The 19,178-nt window shown below is 40.4% G+C and overlaps 1 protein-coding gene across 9 annotated transcripts in view; it reads right to left on the reverse strand.

Annotated features, from left to right (window-relative positions):
* MAST2 (microtubule associated serine/threonine kinase 2) overlaps positions 1–19,178 on the reverse strand; it is a 388,408-nt gene that overhangs the window by 196,150 nt on the left and 173,080 nt on the right. The gene's annotated exons all lie outside the window — the stretch shown is intronic.

A 19,178-nucleotide genomic window follows, 5' to 3' on the forward strand; every position in this document is an offset into this window, starting at 1 on the left:
GTTTGTTCTCTTATCTTCTCCCTGGGGGAGAAGTGTGTGCAGTGGAGTGTTTCGTCTTGGAGTTCTTTTTAAATATACACATACTGCTATATGTTTGAGAAGACAACCTCAAAGAAATGCACCTTGCACTTAGAATCAGAACATTTCGCCATTAAACTGTAAAGATTACAAGACATGGAAATAGATAAATATTTTATGTAAATATTTATTTACATCTCAGGTAAGCACATTTATCTCTTTTTAAAAACATTTTACACTACTGCACTTTTAATATTTCACCACTAGATGGTATCATCATCTACTCAGAGTCCACCTTCAACAAGGCACACAAGAACACAAGAAAAAAGTCAAACAGTAAAGTTAAAGAGCCACACGTCTATTTAAAGGGAGGGTTTTTTTAAATAATTCTACTACTCCATCTTTTTTGATAGGATAATGTGAAGATAAATATCACATTTTTAAAAATTAAAATTTAATGATGTTATTAATAAGATCAAATGCAATTTATTCTAACTGACCCTAATATAAATCTTTAATTTACTTTTTACCATTTACAATTATTACAGCTGGAGCCAGCATATTTTCTGTTTGTAATGCTACTGAGTCCAGCAGTAGCAAGGGAGGGATGGAGTGGGAACGGGACCTGGGGCCGGGCAGGGGTAGAGTACCCCCTGGGAACTGAGGAAGTCGGCGCCTATGTTTAAAGACTTCAGAGTAGCAGCCGTGTTAGTCTATATCTGCAAAAAGAGAAGGAGGACTTGTGGCACCTTAGAGACTAACACATTTATCTGAGCATAAGCTTTCGTGAGCTACAGCTCACTTCATCGAATGCATGCAGTGGAAAAAACTTTGTGCTTAAAGTGTTATGTTTGTTTTTATTCTCATTTGTACCTATGGTAGTCACTTTTTGTTATCCATGAAAACAACATTTTTCTTGACCCATAATCTCTCTCTGAATTTGGAAATTAACACATTTTATTTTAGAAAAACACATGGTATATTACATACGATCTCTCAATGTAACACAATCAAATATGCCATGACTGAATTGCACTCTATCCCTATAGTATTCACATTCATTCTGTGATTGCGCTTAAATGAATACACTGCAATTATAGCATCAATATACAATACAGTTTTTCAAATTCAACACCTCTAAGGCCTTGACTACAACAGGGAGAGTAATCAGCGGTACAGCAATGAGTTTTTATATCCATTGTTCCACTATGTACCACCTCATATTACCCTCCTGAAATCTCCCTTCATTCCTACTTCGCAGACTCTCAGACAGCAATCCACCTGAAACTACAATCTTCTGTGCCCACTCAATAGTATCCTCCCTCCCCAGCCATGTCCCCTGACCCCCCAGCCATTGCTCCCCTGCTTAGCTGACTGAACCAGGAACAGCAGACCTGGTATCTGCGCCGCTTCTCCGCCCCGCCCAAACAGGTTTTAAAGGCCCTACAGCCTGGAAGGGCCAAAGCAAGGGGAGCGGAGCTGGAAGCTCAAGGACTGCGAGCACCAGCGCCGCCAACTCTGCTCTTTCTGTTGCAGTTTCAACCCATTCACCATCAGCAATTCACTGTCTGCAGAGTTATAAAGCCAGACCCTGGGATATCGGAAGGAAGGGATTACTGGAGAAAGGACCAGCATATGTGGGGAACACAGCTGATGCAGAGGGGAATAGCATGGGGGGCAGAAACTGAAGTCTCAGCTGATGATCCACAGCAGGACAGCCATCTGAGACCTGCATTTAAGGAGCAGGAGTGCAGACATTTGAGGAGGCACATAGTGGGGGCACTGCACAAAGGGGCAGGGCAGGGAATAAGAAGGTACAAAAAGAGTGGTGTCGTAGTTGGTGAACTAAGGAGCTTTCACTGGTTGAGGAAACTGGAACGTCCATACTGGCACTCAGCTGATTGCATCTTTACACCTACAGGTTATCAGGATAACTTAATCACACAAAAGTACTTACATGTGGACTTAAGGCACATTTCAATCATTCAGTTAAAGTACATTGCACTCGACTGACATTTCAAGTATAGACAAAACCTAACAGAAGAGCCTGACAATACTTCATGGAGATCTGTAGTTACCTATTTCCCATAAATTGGGATCAGAGCTTGGAAATTAGTTTTTGTAGGATAGCTAAGGGAAGCAAGCTTCAGTATATTAATTATGAAGCAAGTGTTGGTGACTAGACTTACTTTACCATGCTAATCCTGCCAAACATCACACAAAGAGAACTTGGCAGTACGTATTTATGCATTCTTGAAACAGTTCATATTTTAAATGGCAAGATGATTAATAAAACACTGTCATGCTACGACCACCAAATATGACCTGGTATTTAGCTTTGGGTATAGTAATTCTTTCATTGTTCCACAACTCAATAAATCCTCTGAGTAACTGTGCTAATTATGTAAAATGTTTTCTTCCATATAAGACCTAACCCCAATTTAGAGTGAAACATCAAAGAATAGTAGATTCCATGCACAATCTGAAGTATCTGTCTCTGAGCACTTTAACTGTCAATACATAGATATATTATCCTCATTACCTCAGCCTAGCTCTGTGCCACCTGCTCTCAAGGTCGGTAATATAATCCTCTAAATGCATGTTTATTTTCAGTATCCTCTTACAAAAATGACAGACTGTCAATTTGCCTAGTTTTATTTCTCAAACTTTTTTCCACAGATGAAACCCATCAACAATTAGCATAAAGGATAAAGTCAAGTCCTGATGAAGTCAAATAACATGACCAACAACTGAGGTCTTATTCAACATGTTGCCTCAGAGAATTGAATTACTGAGAACAGAACCATTCTGGAATCATCCCATTCAATTAACTTATGTTCTCAAAAATGTGATTCATCAGGCTGTATCTTTACATACAGAGGAAAATGATATTAAATTAATTATCTGTTTTATTGAAAAGTAATAAAATTAACTTAGGGATTGTTTAGCAATACTAATTTTTTAACTTAATAATCACAGAAGGAGGGTGCAGTGTTTTAGTCATGTTGGGAGTAGGTGATGTATCACACTGTCTTCCTTTAATCGCTCTTTATAAAAGCACCATGGAGAGAGATTTCATCATCGCTTTATCTCAATATTGCAATTCGTCCTTGAATGTGTAACTGCACATATGGCACATACCCACAGGCAAAGTGGGATGCTAAAATGTGCTCTGAATGCACCATACTTTGGCCCTTTCAAATTAACTGAAAATCACCACCACCTGAATGTTCCCAGTTTCTGCCAGCACAGGCACCAGGGTTCCTGAGGCCTTTTCTACACTAGCGGGGTAAGTCGACCTACGTTACGCTACTCCAGCTACATGAATAACGTAGCTGGAGTCGACATAGCTTAGGTCGACTTACTGCAGTGTCTACATTGCACTGCATCGACAGGAGACGCTCTCCTGTCAACTTACCTTACTCCTCTCATTCTGGTGGAATACCAGAGTCGACCGGAGAGCGCTCTGTGGTCAATTTAGTGGGTCTTCACTAGACCAGCTAAACTGACCCCTGCTGCATCAATTGCAGAACATTGATTGCCGGTAAGTGTAGACATGGCCTGAGATAGCCTTTGACCCTGGAACTCCTATTTGGTAAGCTTATCCCCATCCAAGCTGAGCCACCAAACAAGATGATATAAAAGTATTTCTGTAGCTAGAGGGGAAAATACATTTTGCTTGGTAAATTAAAGATATTTCACAGATGTTGTAAGATCAACTGACACTCACTGACCTGACACCATGCACTCACATTTTAAATTTTTCCTTTGCTGACTAAGTATTTGCTTTAGGGTGCCCTATCAACCAGCAGGGGATTAATTAAATCTGTTTCTACACATAAACCACTTGCATTACAGAAATGATAATGAGGATTAGAATCTCCACTTCTGATGGAAAATGCAACCTGCCCATGCAAGGACATCAACTATAATCCATCCATCAGGCTGAAAAAGGAAGGAATTTTTCATGGTTTTAAAAAAAATCTAAGCTTTTCTTTCCCTGCAAGTATCTGTCAAGAAAATCTGCTACTTCTTACTACAGGAATGTATATAAATGGATATTAAAAACAATACCTTTCAATTTCCTTCTCTCTAAAAATTAAAATATCATCATTTGAATTTGGTTGCCAAACTGCACTGCAAAGAGATTGAAACATCAATACTAACAACATGAGCATTTTAACAACAACATATCTATAAAATGAAATGTTGGATTAATTTGTGGTACACACTGCAGATGTTGATTTCCATAATTTACTATTTTATTGCAAAACTAAATAATTAAGGATTATATTGTTATATCACCTGATTAAATATAAAATATGCTTTGAAGTAAGAAAATTGCTACCTTAACACTTTCCAATACCACCTAAAATTAGCAATATTGAGAAGATGTAGACACCTGCAATACCATTAGCCCACACACTTTGGAGGTGCTTTGCCTGCAATAATGTTAATATATAATTAATATTATCATGGGTATTTCAGACCTGGCAGTGTGTTCTCTCACACACTTCTGCTGCTAGCCACATGTTGAATTACAATGTACCAGGATTTTCCTCCTCTTACAAAGCCTGCATTGCAGGGCCAGAACAGCAGCAGCAGTTTTAGGACAATTTGGTACTGTGGAAGGGCGATATTAACTACTGAAGGCACGGATCATAATGTATAATTTTATTATTATTCTAAATACCCACACACAAACCAACAAAACAATCAAAATAAGTTTGGGATTACTTTCCAAATTCAGAGTGGTAGCCATGTTAGTCTGTATCAAAAGAAAGAACAAGGAGTACTTGTTAGTCTCTAAGGTGCCACAAGTACTCCTTGTTCTTTCCAAATTCAGTACAGTCTCATGTCAGTAAGAAATATTATCATTTGTAAAATGTATTGAAACAACCAACTGGAAAAAGGATTGACATTCAACTGACAAATAGCCTCACTCCTCTAAAGAACGAGTTTTTGTCAATCCTCAAAACCATGAGTCAAGAGCTAGCACATAATATAACATGTAAATTTCAGCTTCCTCTCCCACTTTTTTTTTTTTTTTAAATGCACAATGCTTTTAAGAACCCAGCGCTAGCAAAACAAAGAGCTTTCAGGTTTCCCTTCAGAGCTCAGTCACTATGAAATGGCTGGAAACTAGAAAAACATCTGTGTGCTAAAGGGTACTACCAGGGCAGCAACCACAGCCAAGAATTTACACCCACCAAGGGTCATCTACATATTATAGCAAATAGCCCTGGTAACGGTACAGCTAAGTATCAAAGTCAAACCCACTCACATAATCTGGCAAGACACTGTGGCTCCAAAAGCCTCCAATATGTCATTCCACTTACTTCAGGGTTTCATCAAGATTTTAAGGCAATCAGTTACCTATAGGGTTGCCAACTTTATAATGGCAGGTTTCAGAGTAACAGCCGTGTTAGTCTGTATTCACAAAAAGAAAAGGAGGACTTGTGGCACCTTAGACACTAACCAATTTATTTGAGCATAAGCTTTCGTGAGCTGCTCACGAAAGCTTATGCTCAAATAAATTGGTTAGTGTCTAAGGTGCCACAAGTACTCCTTTTCTTTTTGCAACTTTATAATGGCACAAAACTGAATGCCCTAGCCCCACCCCCATTCACTACATTCCCCCTCCCTTGGTGGCTCTCTCTCACTGGGCTGGGGCAGGGCTTGGGGTGCGGGGGGGTGAGGGCTCCAGGCTGGGGGGGGCGAGGGATTTGGTGTGCGGGAAGGGGCTCTGAGTTTGGGGGGGCTCAGGGCTGGGGGAGGGGTTGGAGTGTGGGGGGGTGAGGGCTCTGTGCTGGGCGTGCAGGCTCTGGGGTGGGGCCAGGGATGAGGGGTTTGAGGTGAAGGAGGGGGCTCCAGGTTTAGGGGGGCTCAGGGCTGGGGCAGGGGATTGATGTGCAGGAGGGGATGAGGGCTCTGGCCTTAGGGGAGCAGGCTCTGGGCTGGGTCCAGGGATGAGGGCTTTGGGATGCAGAATGGGGCTCCGGGTTCAGAGGGGCTGAGGCACAGGCTAACTTCAGGTGGCTTCCGGGTCAGCGGCGCAGCGAGGGGGCTAAGGCAGGCTGCCTGTCATGACATGAGTTGTGCACGCCCCGGAAGCGGCCAACAGGTCCAACTCTGGGGCGGGGCGGGCAGGAAGCGCCGCACGCTGCTCTCGCCTGCCGTAGGCACTGTCCCACAGCTCCCACTGGCCGGGCTCAGGGTGGGGGTAGCGTGCAGAGCCCCATGCCTCCCCCGCACTGGCCAGGCTCAGGGTGGGGGTAGCGCGCTGAGCCCCATGCCTCCCCCCCATCTAGGACACGGACCTGCTGGCCGCTTCCGGGGTGCAGCATGGTGCCCCAGGACAGGTAGGGACTAGCCTGCCTTAGCACCACAGACCAGAGCTTTAACGGCCCAGTTGGCAGTGCTGACCGGAGCTGCCAGGGTCCCTTTTCGACCGGGTGTTCCATCGAAAACCAGACACCTGGTCACCCTACTTACCTAACTGCCAATGGTTCAAGAGTGCGTCTCAGAAGGTATAAGGGCATTTCCCTACTTGTTGTTCTCCCCCAGTATCTTATTTTTAAAATTAAATTAGTTAGCAAGACAAAATGACTCACTACACAATATTTTTCTGATATGGACTTTTGTTTTCTTGAACAGGTCTCGTCCTGAATACTATATTACACTATACACTACAGATTGTGCCCGACTCTAAACTGCCTGCACAGGATATTAAGAGGGACTAAGTCCTCAGTCTCCCTTTCCTGTCAAACCTCCCCACATCATGGCTTGGATGAGGTATGAGAGCAAGGACTACCTGCCCTGTACATTCCCAAGCAGGTGGGCAGGGCCTTGCCCCACCCCTTCAATGAGTCAGCCAACAAAGTTGAGCTGACAAAGGGGTGGCACAGATTACCTCCTCATGGGAGCAAGGAAGGGACAGGGAAGGAACTGAGATTCTCAGAGTCACAATTTCTTCTCAGGTTTCAGAGTAGCAGCCGTGTTAGTCTGTATTCGCAAAAAGAAAAGGAGTACTTGTGGCACCTTAGAGACTAACCAATTTATTTGAGCATAAGCTTTCCTGAGCTACAGCTCTCTTCATTGGATGGAAGTGAGCTGTAGCTCATGAAAGCTTATGCTCAAATAAATTTGTTAATTTCTTCTCAGGGCTCCTCCTCCTGGGACTAAGAACAAAGACTCAGTCTAGTCCTAAATTACCAGTAAAGAAGCAGGCTACTTCTTTTCATAATAAAAACAGTAGTTAAATAGTTGATCTCAAAAACCTTTTAGCTGATAATATTACACAATGGCTTTTCAAAATGAATTAACTTCCTCTCTGGACTCCCTGCCAGAGTTAAGAATTGCAGGTACAGTAACTTGACTGTGCCCTTTAGCTCTAATATAACCCTGCTGAATCTCTGAAGACCTCAGTAAACTAATTTACTAAAGAGAAATGGCAACCTGAGTGGCATGCTGAATGAAGGGCAAAAGAAATTTTGCTGCAACACATTTCAATAATGCCCTACACCTACCCCACAATATGACGACAGCATGTCAGAAAAACAGGTAGATTTGATCAGGAAGTCCGACTAACAAAATTTAGAGCTATGTTTTGAATACTAGCACTGCCATGTCTGACACACATAAGGCATGCCTGCCAAGCTTCTTTATGCAACAGATTTTATTTGAAGAGAGAAACACTCAAGAAATCAGTGTATGTAATGGCACATGTTTAGGAGTAACATTTATATTTATTAACTTGAGGAGAGTGCAATGTAGACATGTTGCATACATGGGGCAGAAGCAAAAGAACAGAAAAAAATGGAGTAGGATTGGCTCTAGACACACCTTTATACAGTAACTCCTCACTTAAAGTCGTGCCGGTTAACATTGTTTCATTGTTACCTTGCTGATCAATTAGAGAACATGCTCGTTTAAAGCTGTGCATTGCTCCCTTATAGGGTTTGCCTGCTTTGTTCACTGCTTGCAGAAAGAGCAGCCCGTTGGAGCTAGCTGGTGGGGGCTTGGAACCAGGGCTTGGAACCCCTTATCAGCTCCCTGCTCCCCTAAATTCCCTGTACAGCAGCCGCCCAGCAGGCTATCAATTGCCGGCAGTTCAGCTGTCCCTCCCCACACTGCCATGTGCTGCTCCCGCCCTCTGCCTTGGAGCTGCTCCTGGGAGCCTCCGGCTTGCTGTGCAAGGCAGGGGGAAAGAAGGGTGCTAATGTCAGGGTGTCCCTCTCCCCCCCCCTCGCTCCCGTCCCCCATCTCCATAAAGCGAGCAGGGGTGGGTGGGGATTCAACAGGGCTCAGGATGGAGGGAGCTTGCTGGCAGCAGCTGCTGTCTCATCTTGCTGATCTACTTAAAAAGTCAATGTACTTAGAGTTGGGTAAGCGTACTTAAAGGGGCAATGTGCCTCTCCCTCTCACACACACACACACACACACACACACACACACACACAGAGCCAGGGTATGTGTGTCTGTCTCTCTCTGCCATGCTGTCTCCCCTCCCTCCATTTGTGCTGCCTTGTAGAGTGTGAGGCTACATTAACATGTTAACCCTTGAGGGCTCAGCCAAGTACTGGTTCATCATTTAGCGGTAACGTATTCCCTGGGAAATAACCCACCCTCTTCCACCCTTGGACTCCACCAGCTCAACCAAACTTCACAATCATCTTTGCTGTGCATAATATTAAATTGTTTGTTTAAAAACATATACTGTATATATAAAATATAGTCTTGTCTGGCGAAAATTTTTTCCCTGGAATCAAACCCACCCATTTACATTCATTCTTATGGGGAAACTGGATTCACTTAACATCATTTTGCTTGAAGTAGCATTTTTCAGGAACATAACTACAATGTTAAGCAAGGAGTTACTGAAGAATCATAGAAATGTAGGGCTGAAAGGGACCTCATAGGAATAAGTATAGCTAAACCATTTGGGGTCAGATGTTTGTCTAACCAGTTCTTAAAAACATCCAACGATGAGGATTTCATAGCACCCTAGATAACCTGTTCCATTGCTTAATTACCCTTATAGTTAGAAAGCTTTTCCAATATCCAACATAAATCTCCTTTGCTTCAAACTAAGCGAATTACAACTTGTCCTACCACTGATGGCCATGAAGAACAACTGATCACAGACCTCCTTGTAACAACCTTTTATATATTTGAAGATTATCATCATGTCCTCCCTCAGCCTTCTGTTCTCTAAATTAAACATGCCCTGTTCTTTCAACTTTTCCTCATAGGTAGGGCCCTATCAAATTCACCATCATGAAAAACATGTCACGGACCATGAAATCTGGTATCCCCCTGTGAAATTTGGTCTTTTGTGTGCTTTTACCCTATACTATACAGATTTCATTGGAGAGACCAGCATTTCTCAAACTGGGGGTCCTGACCCAAAAGGGAGTTGGAGGGGGGTCACAACGTGATTGTATTGCCACCCTTACTTCTGCCCTGCCTTCAGAACTGGGTGGCTGGAGAGCAGCAGCTGTTGGTCAGGCACCCAGCTCTGAAGGCAGCGCCCTGCCTGCAGCAGCACAGAAGTAAGGCGGCTGGAGAGTGGCGGTTGCTGACTGAGGGCCCAGCTCTGCAGGCAGTAGTGCAGAAGTAAGAGTGGCAATCCCCTACCAGGCCATCCTTACTTCTGCACTGGTGCTGGCTGTGGCTTTGCCTTCAGAGCTGGGCTCCCGGCCAGCAGCTGCCGCTCTCCAGCTGCCAAGTTCTGAAGGCAGTGCCGCCACCGCCAAGAGCGGTGCAGAAGTGTAGCAGTAACGCAACCCCCACACACAATGACTTGTGACACACACACATGCAACTCCTTTTTGGACCCCTAAAATTATAAACACTGACTTTTCAGATTTAGATCGCTGAAATAATGAAATTGACGATTTTTAAAACCCTGTGGCCATGAAATTGATCAAAATAGACTGTGAATTTGGTAGGGCCCTACTCGTAGGTTAGGTTTTCTAAATTTTTTTTCCCCTCCTTTTTGCTCTCCTCTGGATTCACTTCAGTTGGTCTACATCTTCCTTACAGCATGATGCCCAAAACCAGTCATCTGTGTCTTACTTATGACACTCTTGTTAATACACCCCACAATGACATCAGGCTTTTCCACAATGGCATCACACTGTTGCATCATATTCAATGTATGATGCACCATAACCCCCTAGATCATTTTCTGCAGTACTGCTACTTACCAGTTATTCCACCTTTTGTGTTTGTGCACTTTATTTTTCCTTCTTAAGTATAGTACTTTGCCCTTGTCTTTATTGAATGTCATCTTATTGATTTCAGAGCGATTCTCCAACTCATCAAGATCACTCTGAATTCTAGTCTGCCATAGTTTGCGATTCCTCCCAGCATGGTGTCTTCTGCAGATTTTATAAGCACATTCTCCACCCAATCATCCAACTCATTAATGAAAATACTGAAGACTACTGGACCCAGGACAGACTCCTGCGGGACCTCACTTGATATGTCCGTCCAGTCTGACAGCGAACTATTGATAACTACTCTTTGAGAGTAGACGTTCATCCAGTTATGCACCCACCTGATAGTAATTTTATCTAGACCGTATTTCCCTAGTTTGCACATGAGAGTGTCATATGGGACTGTGTCAAAGGCCTTACTCAAGTCCGGATATATGTCAGACAATCCACAAAGATGCAATAACAAGGACTTAAAAGGAACCAAATAAGAGTCTATCTGCTGAAATAAAGCTGCTACCATAGGCTCGAGACAGACAGACAGTATAAAAATGAGATGCAGAATAACTCTGCGTATAGAGTCAGGGGTACAGTTAGACACTGGAAACATTCAAATTTGAGTATTTGCTGAGTGTGCATGACCGTGCACCAAACCCTGCTCGCTGTACTCATACAATTAGTCCTCGGAAGTAAAGGAGAGTACTCACAGGAGTAAAGTGTGCAGCATTAGGTCACGTGTATAATTTCATGGTTGCTAGTTAACGCTGGTTATACATTGCCATTATATACATTCTTGATACTTCCATACTTGTAATAATGCGTTCAGTTCTGGACAACTCCAAAATAAAAGATACAGTGAGCAAATTAAAAAGTTTCTTCCACCAATTTAGCAAATTTTACCAGCTTGAGAAAGATTCTGGCCAAAAAGAAACCATCCTAGGAAAGTTATAAGTACCGAACAAAGGAGTACAGAAGGAAAGTGCCTTCACAGAAGTTAGCATTACAGCAGCACTGCACTATTGTTAGAACTGTTTTTGACATTATTCTCTGCCTTATCTTATACAGAAAGTTCTTTTCTTCAAGACTGGGCATGCAAAAAAAGTAAATTGTGACAGCTCCTAAAAATGCTAAGACCATTACAAATAAGCAAATCCTGGTGGTAACATTACTCTGTTATTAAGCCATTTGCCTTTTGCACTAAACACACATCTTCTCACCCCCACTCCCTAAAAAGTTAGTAATTTCATTGCTTCTAATGCCATAACAAAAAGTTGGCATGCAAATTATCAGGCTACAAAACTAAAAATATTTACCACATTTGAACCATTATATTAGGTTGAACAGTGACCCCAAATATTTTTTTGAGAGAGTTTGGGTGCCTTGTAGAGTTACCCTAAACACAAAATTTTAAAAAAACACAGGTATTTTATGGGTAAAAAATAGATACTAAATCTACTCAGGAGTTAACTTTCATTCTATGCATTACCATATATAAAATACACAAAAATCACTGATTACAGAAGAACATCACGCTGAAACATGTGAGCAGTTCTAGCACCTCTGGCATTGTACCTGGGCCAAAGAATCTGCAATGTCAGTACAGAGAGAATGGAATGATCACGTATCAGTTAGCAGTCAGAACTGTTCTATTTATCTTATCAGATTCATTTCTCACTTGGACCAGGACCAGTGTCAATGTAAGGTGTTTGGGAAGAGGTAGGAGAGCACTTTTGTGTGTGTAAAGTACCATATACTCATACAACTCTTGCATTGACAACGTAAAGGTAAGTGCTCTTATAGCATCAATAGAAGTTTATTTTCAAAAAATGTACATTCCTATACTACTTGAAACAGTGAAAGACAAAGAATCATTCATAATCTAAGATCACTCAAACTCCTATCTCCATTGTAGGCTGAATAGCATTAGTAATAGAACAATGGCCACTTTACTACCTCATTTTCCATGGGCCAGATATACCGCCTAATGGTAAAACTCATGGGAGAGGATCCAAGGGAAGGAAAATTCTAAAGCCCCTCCAAAACTGTCAGCTAGGGAGACAGTCTTCCTCCTCCATGAAAGCAGCAGCAAGTCCATTCCCCATGGATCATGGAGAAAATACTTTCAGAAACTGAAAACTTAAGTAATCAATTCTAAATGATAGATAGTAATTGGTCCTAAAAGGATTTCTAACCATATAAAGCTCCCTTGTCTTCATCTAGTTTATGAATAATAGCTTCTGTAACCTCACAAGGCATCCATTAAGCTCAACAGTTAATTACATCTCTTCTGTATGGACATAATTTACAGGACAGTAAATGTATTATTTGTTCACTCACTCAGTATATGGGCTCTCTTAAAGCTACTCCTGCCTTCCCCTTCTACATTGCCAACCCAAGAAAGAAAGAAAAATAAACGAAGTCTGGCCTCTGCTTCAGGGAGGGGAACAGTATTTGCTATAATTTTAGGAAATGGGCACCACACAGAAACTTGAATAGATGAAAGGATAGGTATTATTTTTATCTTTACTTGTACCTATACTTGCAGACAGCCACTGGTATGTTGCCTCCTCCTTCCTATTGTCTGTGTTAAATGGAAGCGGCCCTAATCTGTGTGCTTGTAAAAGTCTAAACTGTAGTCAAACTAAATTATGAATGCTTCTCAGTAATATCAAATGGAGAGAAAAGTCCCAAGCGCTTCATCCTTAGTCAATATTACCAGCAAAAGAGAAGAGCTACAAAAGTTTTACATTTTTGGATTATGTATATAGCAAGAGAAAAATACCAGTATTTGGAAAAACTGAATACCTCCTATAAGTTGCAATTTTTAACTGCACACATATCATTCACTTAAGAATTAAGATAGTTCCAAAGGCATTTAAACTATTAGACTGCAGAAGTTAAAAACACTCAATTATTTGCAATGCAATGAAATTCTCATTTTACAGTTAGTTTTGCAAAACAGTAAATGCTCTTAAACTAACAAAAACATTACATTGGATTGTGACACACTCTCCCATGACCAGCAGAGACATACAAACTCATCTGTTGAATGGTTTTTACTGAACTAAAAAAAAATCCCCTTTGGCAACTGAGATACTTAAAAGTTCTCCATATTTATTGAAATGTTGCTGAGGCTGGAAAATGATAATAGCCCATGAACCATATCCTGGTGTTAAAATGAAAAAGCTTGTCATTTTCGCACATGACTAGACTCTGAAGGTGAAATACAAAATGTCAAACTGCATAGATGTGCCAGGCCAAACTTGTAGATTAATTTACAGATCAAACTGAGTGTGGTGAAAGGTTTACATTGGTGTGCGTAGCAGAATCTTCAGGCTTCTAGGAGGCAGAATTTATCTTAGGAAAGCAGAACCTATTGCTTTTGTATTCATTCAAAATAAAAGCCAACTAAGCTGGGAATCATAGCCATTGATTCACCTTGAACCCTCTCAGATTTTTAAATATGCAACTGAAAGGCACACTTGGAGCTACAGGCTGTGTGTTTTGGGATGTACACTGAATTTAGGTTTTTGGACCTCTAAGGTTTCTCAAAAAAAAAAAAAAAGTGTCACGTACCTCAATATTTTTATAGATTTGTTCTGTGAGGGAATTGCAGTTTCTGAACAATCCTACTTAATACTGTTGGCTATTTCAGACTTACATATTTGATGCCAAGAAATCTGTTTCAGAGTTCTGGAAAATTATTCCCCAATCAAATTCTGGTGGAGTACAGATACTTCCAAAATACACAGATCTGACAAACTACAGGCTGCGCTTAATGACTTTCAGCTACAATGAGTGATTAGTATGTTTTACAGTGGACTGATATAATCAGTTGATTCTATTACAGGGCTGAGCTCTGTCTAGGACTTGTATTTTTGAGAGAGAGAGAGAGACAGAGAGAGAGAGAGACTTACTCTGTCTTGAAAACATTTTAAACACAAAATTAAACAAAGAAAATTCTCAAATCTTCAGTCTGCTTTCCCTTACAGTACTTCAGTTCAGATAAGGGAAACCATTGACTTCATCAGCCATAGAATCTTTCCAGAGAAACCAGGCCTATATCCATTGTAAAGGCTGAGTCAAATTCCACTGTCTTTCCTCCTCCTGTACCACAAACAGGTCACTTCCCTCCTCATCCTCTAGGTTTAGGAAAAGATGCTATTCTGAAGCCACGATCTGAGCCTGACAGAGGACGAATTCAGAATTCAGGAGGTAAATATGGGCTGCAGTGAGACTAGGAGTAACAAAATTTCAGAAATCCTCACTGGATGTGTTACGTGGGTCAGAGACCACATGGAGCAGTCCCTTATTCCAGAAGAGAGTTGAGGAGAGCCTCTTGCTGAAATAAATACATCACATCAGTAATTAATGTAAGAAATTTCATTGCTCACACTTAATCCAGGTTAAGGCCCAAATGTGTACGGCACTGAACTCCTGACACCAATGGGAGTTAAGGGCAGTCAGCACCTCATAGAATCAGGCCTTTCATTTGCACAGTGTCTTTCATACACTGTAGAACTAACGCAAACACCAGAATCTTAACCTACGATGCTCCTTTGCAGTTTCCACACATACCCTATAAAAAGTTACATTTACTGACAGAAAACAAGACTTACTATAAACCAGATTAGCTGCAACATTTCAGTGCAACTTCAGGACAATTATTCCTCAAGGTTAATACGTTAAATTTAGAAAATGTATTAAAACACAACAATATCTACAAGCTAGATAGGAAATAAGATGTGTATGTACAATAGGTTTGCTATTGTTGTAACCCTCTTCATTCTCCTACCTCACCAACACACTTTTCTATCTCTTGATGGGTTATATCTAAGATTGGCAGTTACAATCTTGAAATATATATATATATATATATATATATTTTTACACATTAAGTAGGGAATAATATCACATGTATCATAGGTGTTAGAACCACTCAGCTCCACAAGTCCTACCAATGATATTCTTTAAAAAAAAACCACTTAAGAAATATCCCCCCAACGTTATGTATTGTAGTGATGTTTGAGTTTGGCCTAATCATTACAAAATATTTAAAAGGCATAAAGTTCAATACACAACTGATGATGGAATCAAATACTTCTTCCTAAATAACATGCAAACAGAGATCATACAAGTTTTACCTTTACTATTCCACTCAGAATCATAAAATATCAGGGTTGGAAGGGACCCCAGAAGGTCATCTAGTCCAACCCCCAAAATCTTTCATTCCATGTGGAAAAAAGGTTTTGATTTGCGGTTCATTAATTCACCTACACCCATAAAAATAATTACAAACTTAGTTATAACAAGCGTTTATATTAGCTTTGATTTGTATAAAAGGAAAGTGCAAAAAAGAGATGCAATCTGTTTTTGTCACCCAACAGATTTAGAAGTGTTTGGGTTTTTAAATCTTCCACGAACCTTCTACTTCCAAAAAATTATCTTGACATGGAATGTTGGTTAATATTTTGCATCAATTTTTCTTCTAGTGACTAAAAATGTTATAGTAAACTCTCTTAAATATTGTGAGGGTACCTGTTACTATTAAACACAACAATAAAAATCTATACCCTTAATAGGAAGCTTTCTAGAGTTCAGTTTTGTTTTGTTTTTTTAATATAGACTTCAATAGTTGGTTAAATACAGGAAAAAGAGCAGTGGCCCACACAGAAATTATACACAATAGGCCATTTTCTGATCTCTGTCACAAAGATGCAAATCCAGACTAATTCTACTGAGGTCTCTAGGATTATTCCAGATTTATACCCGGTAGATGACATTTTAGACCTCAGTGAGCGAAGATTAATTAAATATTAAAAGAAACAGAAGATACAAATGAGTTTTATTTGTACGAGTCGAGTTTTTCCACTATCACTGATTCTCTACGTGTTAACTTCTCAACAGTAAGGAGTTTCAGCTCCTGCTATTGAATTAAACTATAAAATAGTCTCCAATCTATCAAATATTATTTCTAAAGAAGCATTTACTCATCTTTTTGTTAAACCGATTCACCCTGACATTTAAAAAAAAACAAAAACAAAACAGGACTCCCGTGGCACAGAGCTATCATCAAAGATTTCATGAGAAAATAAGAGAAAAATCTAGATTTAAAGAAGAGAGCAGGTTTTCGGTCTCATGACATCCATTGGCTTAATGGAAGATAAGCAGTTAAAACTCTGTACACAACTACGAAAATGTATTCTCTCTTCATAGGGCAAGAAGTTCTAGCTCCAGCTGACATGCGTTCACACAACTTCAGAAGAATGGAATATGATTTACGTAGAAAGAAAGGTTATCCTACAATGCTTCCGCCAAAGAAAATAAAGTAAGAAAAATACATTACTGCTCTTATTTCCAAGTGGGTGAATAATAAATGATCCCTTTAGATTAATTTCCCCCCCAATAAATTACAATTGAACACAAATGCAAATGTCCTTTCACCTCAGTGAGTAATAAACACAGCTGTATTTGCTGCACAATGAATTAAATGTGATTGCTCTACAAGACAAAAAGAAAAGGAGTACTTGTGGCACCTTAGAGACTAACCAATTTATTTGAGCATGAACTTTCGTGAGCTACAGCTCACTTCATCGGATGCATACCGTGGAAACTGCAGCAGACTTTATATACACACAGAGATCATGAAACAATACCGGAGTTGTTTCATGATCTCTGTGTGTATATAAAGTCTGCTGCAGTTTCCACGGTATGCATCCGATAAGTGAGCTGTAGTTCACGAAAGCTCATGCTCAAATAAATTGGTTAGTCTCTAAGGTGCCAAAAGTACTCCTTTTCTTTTTGCGAATACAGACTAACACGGCTGTTACTCTGAAACCTCTACAAGACAGAGAATGGAGTACAGGCCTTAACCTAAAAAAAGAGAATTACTAATGACACAACTATTAAAAGAGATCAAATCCTATTTTCAGCAATGACAACAGAACAGACAAGTTAACTGAATTTTAGTATATTTAAATTATATTCCAATGGCTGTTCAAATTGTGAAAGACCACAAATATGTTACAGGACTGTGAATAAGTTGTTTCATCAAACACCGAAGCCAAGATTTTCAAAACAATGCAGAGGACTTAGCCACATTGTTCTGATAAATTTCAATGGAAGACGTCTGATTGAATTCCCCTATGTTGATTTGAAAATCTCAACCTATACTTCTACACACAACTAACAGACTTGCACTCTAACTAGAACTTTTGAGGTAAACGAAGTCTGGACTGAGTCTGTTCATCATTGGGAGATCTCTAAGGAACACCTAGGTGTGCAGGAAGAGATGGTGGTTGTTCAGTAAACAGCCCTCCTTCCTCATTACTGAGGCCTGGATCTCTATACTTAAAAAGTAAGGTTGACATTGCTACAGTGCACTCGGGACACTGAGCACTGTAGCTATGCTGACTTAACCCCAATGTAGACACAGCCTGATCGATGGAAGAATGCTTCTGTCCCCCTCCCTACCATGGAGGTGGAGTTCCTGCAGTAATGGAAAAACTTTTCGTTGCTGTAGAAAGTGTCTACATTGCATCGCTCCAGTGGCATAGCTGAGTCAGTGCCTTGCCACGGTGTTAGCTAACAACCAAGCTGCTGGAATTTGTGTCTTACAGAAAAGAAACCATACCATGGTTCTGTATACTTGTGGTCACTAAAGATCATATAATAAGTTCGGGTGTACATACTGATGTCTTGGCCAAATTCCAACCTGGGAAATTACATCCCGCATCTCTAAAAAAATCCATCTGAAGTTAAAATAGCATTTGGTATTCTTCACTTTCCATCCTAGACCATTGTTGTTGGGAACTGTCAACCAGCTGCTGCATTTCATCCCAGAAGTTGTTACATTTTAGTAGTGGATGATCATCTTATATACTTTGCAGCAGTGAGGGGAGTTTTACTTATCTTCATACTGTCAAGGGCTCTGAGATTTCTGATGAAAGGCACCAAAGAAAGGCAAAATATTATATTACAACATAAAGACAAAAATATTGAGAAATAGGATTACAAAATCTATTTACTAATTAAAAGCTGTAACTGATCTAGTAAATGGGTCACAGAATAATAGCCCCTGCTGCTTTGCTTCAGCATCCAATAACAACAACAACAAAAATCAACATTAAACAAATAATTATTTTCAGAAGAGGAATTTTTTTTTTCAACACAGAAGAATTGACTGTCCAGCCCTCCAGCCGGGCCTTGGATTTCATCTTCTAAACCTCTCGCAGGGTTTCAAGTCTGCATGAAGTGTTGGACATAGGGACTGCCATATCAGATCCAACCTTATGTCTTTGGGCAACTAGAGAATAGCAGCGGTTGTACAGGATTGGAGAGATGATCCACATCAATGGAGATGGATTGAAAAACTTACCATTATTTCTCTGAATACGATTGTTTAAAATAGTTAAAATATTATCCATCAATATCTCTCTTCCATAAATTTGTAGAGAAAACTGGGTTAGGTGTGAGACACAATATGCTCAGAACAAAAAAAAAGGGGGGTAAAAAGACTAAACATGTAAGAGTAGGAATAAATGGTAAATTTTCATCATGGCAAAAGGGTAGCGGGGCGGGAGGGGGGAGGCTTCAAGCTTCCATACAACGCATGTTGTTTAATATATTTATTAATTATTTGGAAATGGAGATAAAGGGTAAGGTAACAAAATTTGAAGATGAGACAAAGTTATTTAGGTTAGTAAAGTTCAGAAAGAAGTGTAAGGGACCTAATCAGCAAGGTGAATGGACAACATGATGGCAAAGTTCACTGTTGATAAATGCAAAATAATGCACATGGGAGGGAAAAAATAAAACTAGACCTATGCCTTACAGGGGTCTAAACTATCAAATTTGGAAAGAGACCTGGGCAACATTGTGAAGAAAATGAAGACCTTGGCTCAGTGTCTAGCTGGGATGAAATGAACCAGTGATCGCTAA

This window comes from Lepidochelys kempii, chromosome 8 (genome assembly GCF_965140285.1).
Source record: "Lepidochelys kempii isolate rLepKem1 chromosome 8, rLepKem1.hap1, whole genome shotgun sequence".
Lineage (NCBI taxonomy): Eukaryota > Metazoa > Chordata > Testudines > Cheloniidae > Lepidochelys > Lepidochelys kempii.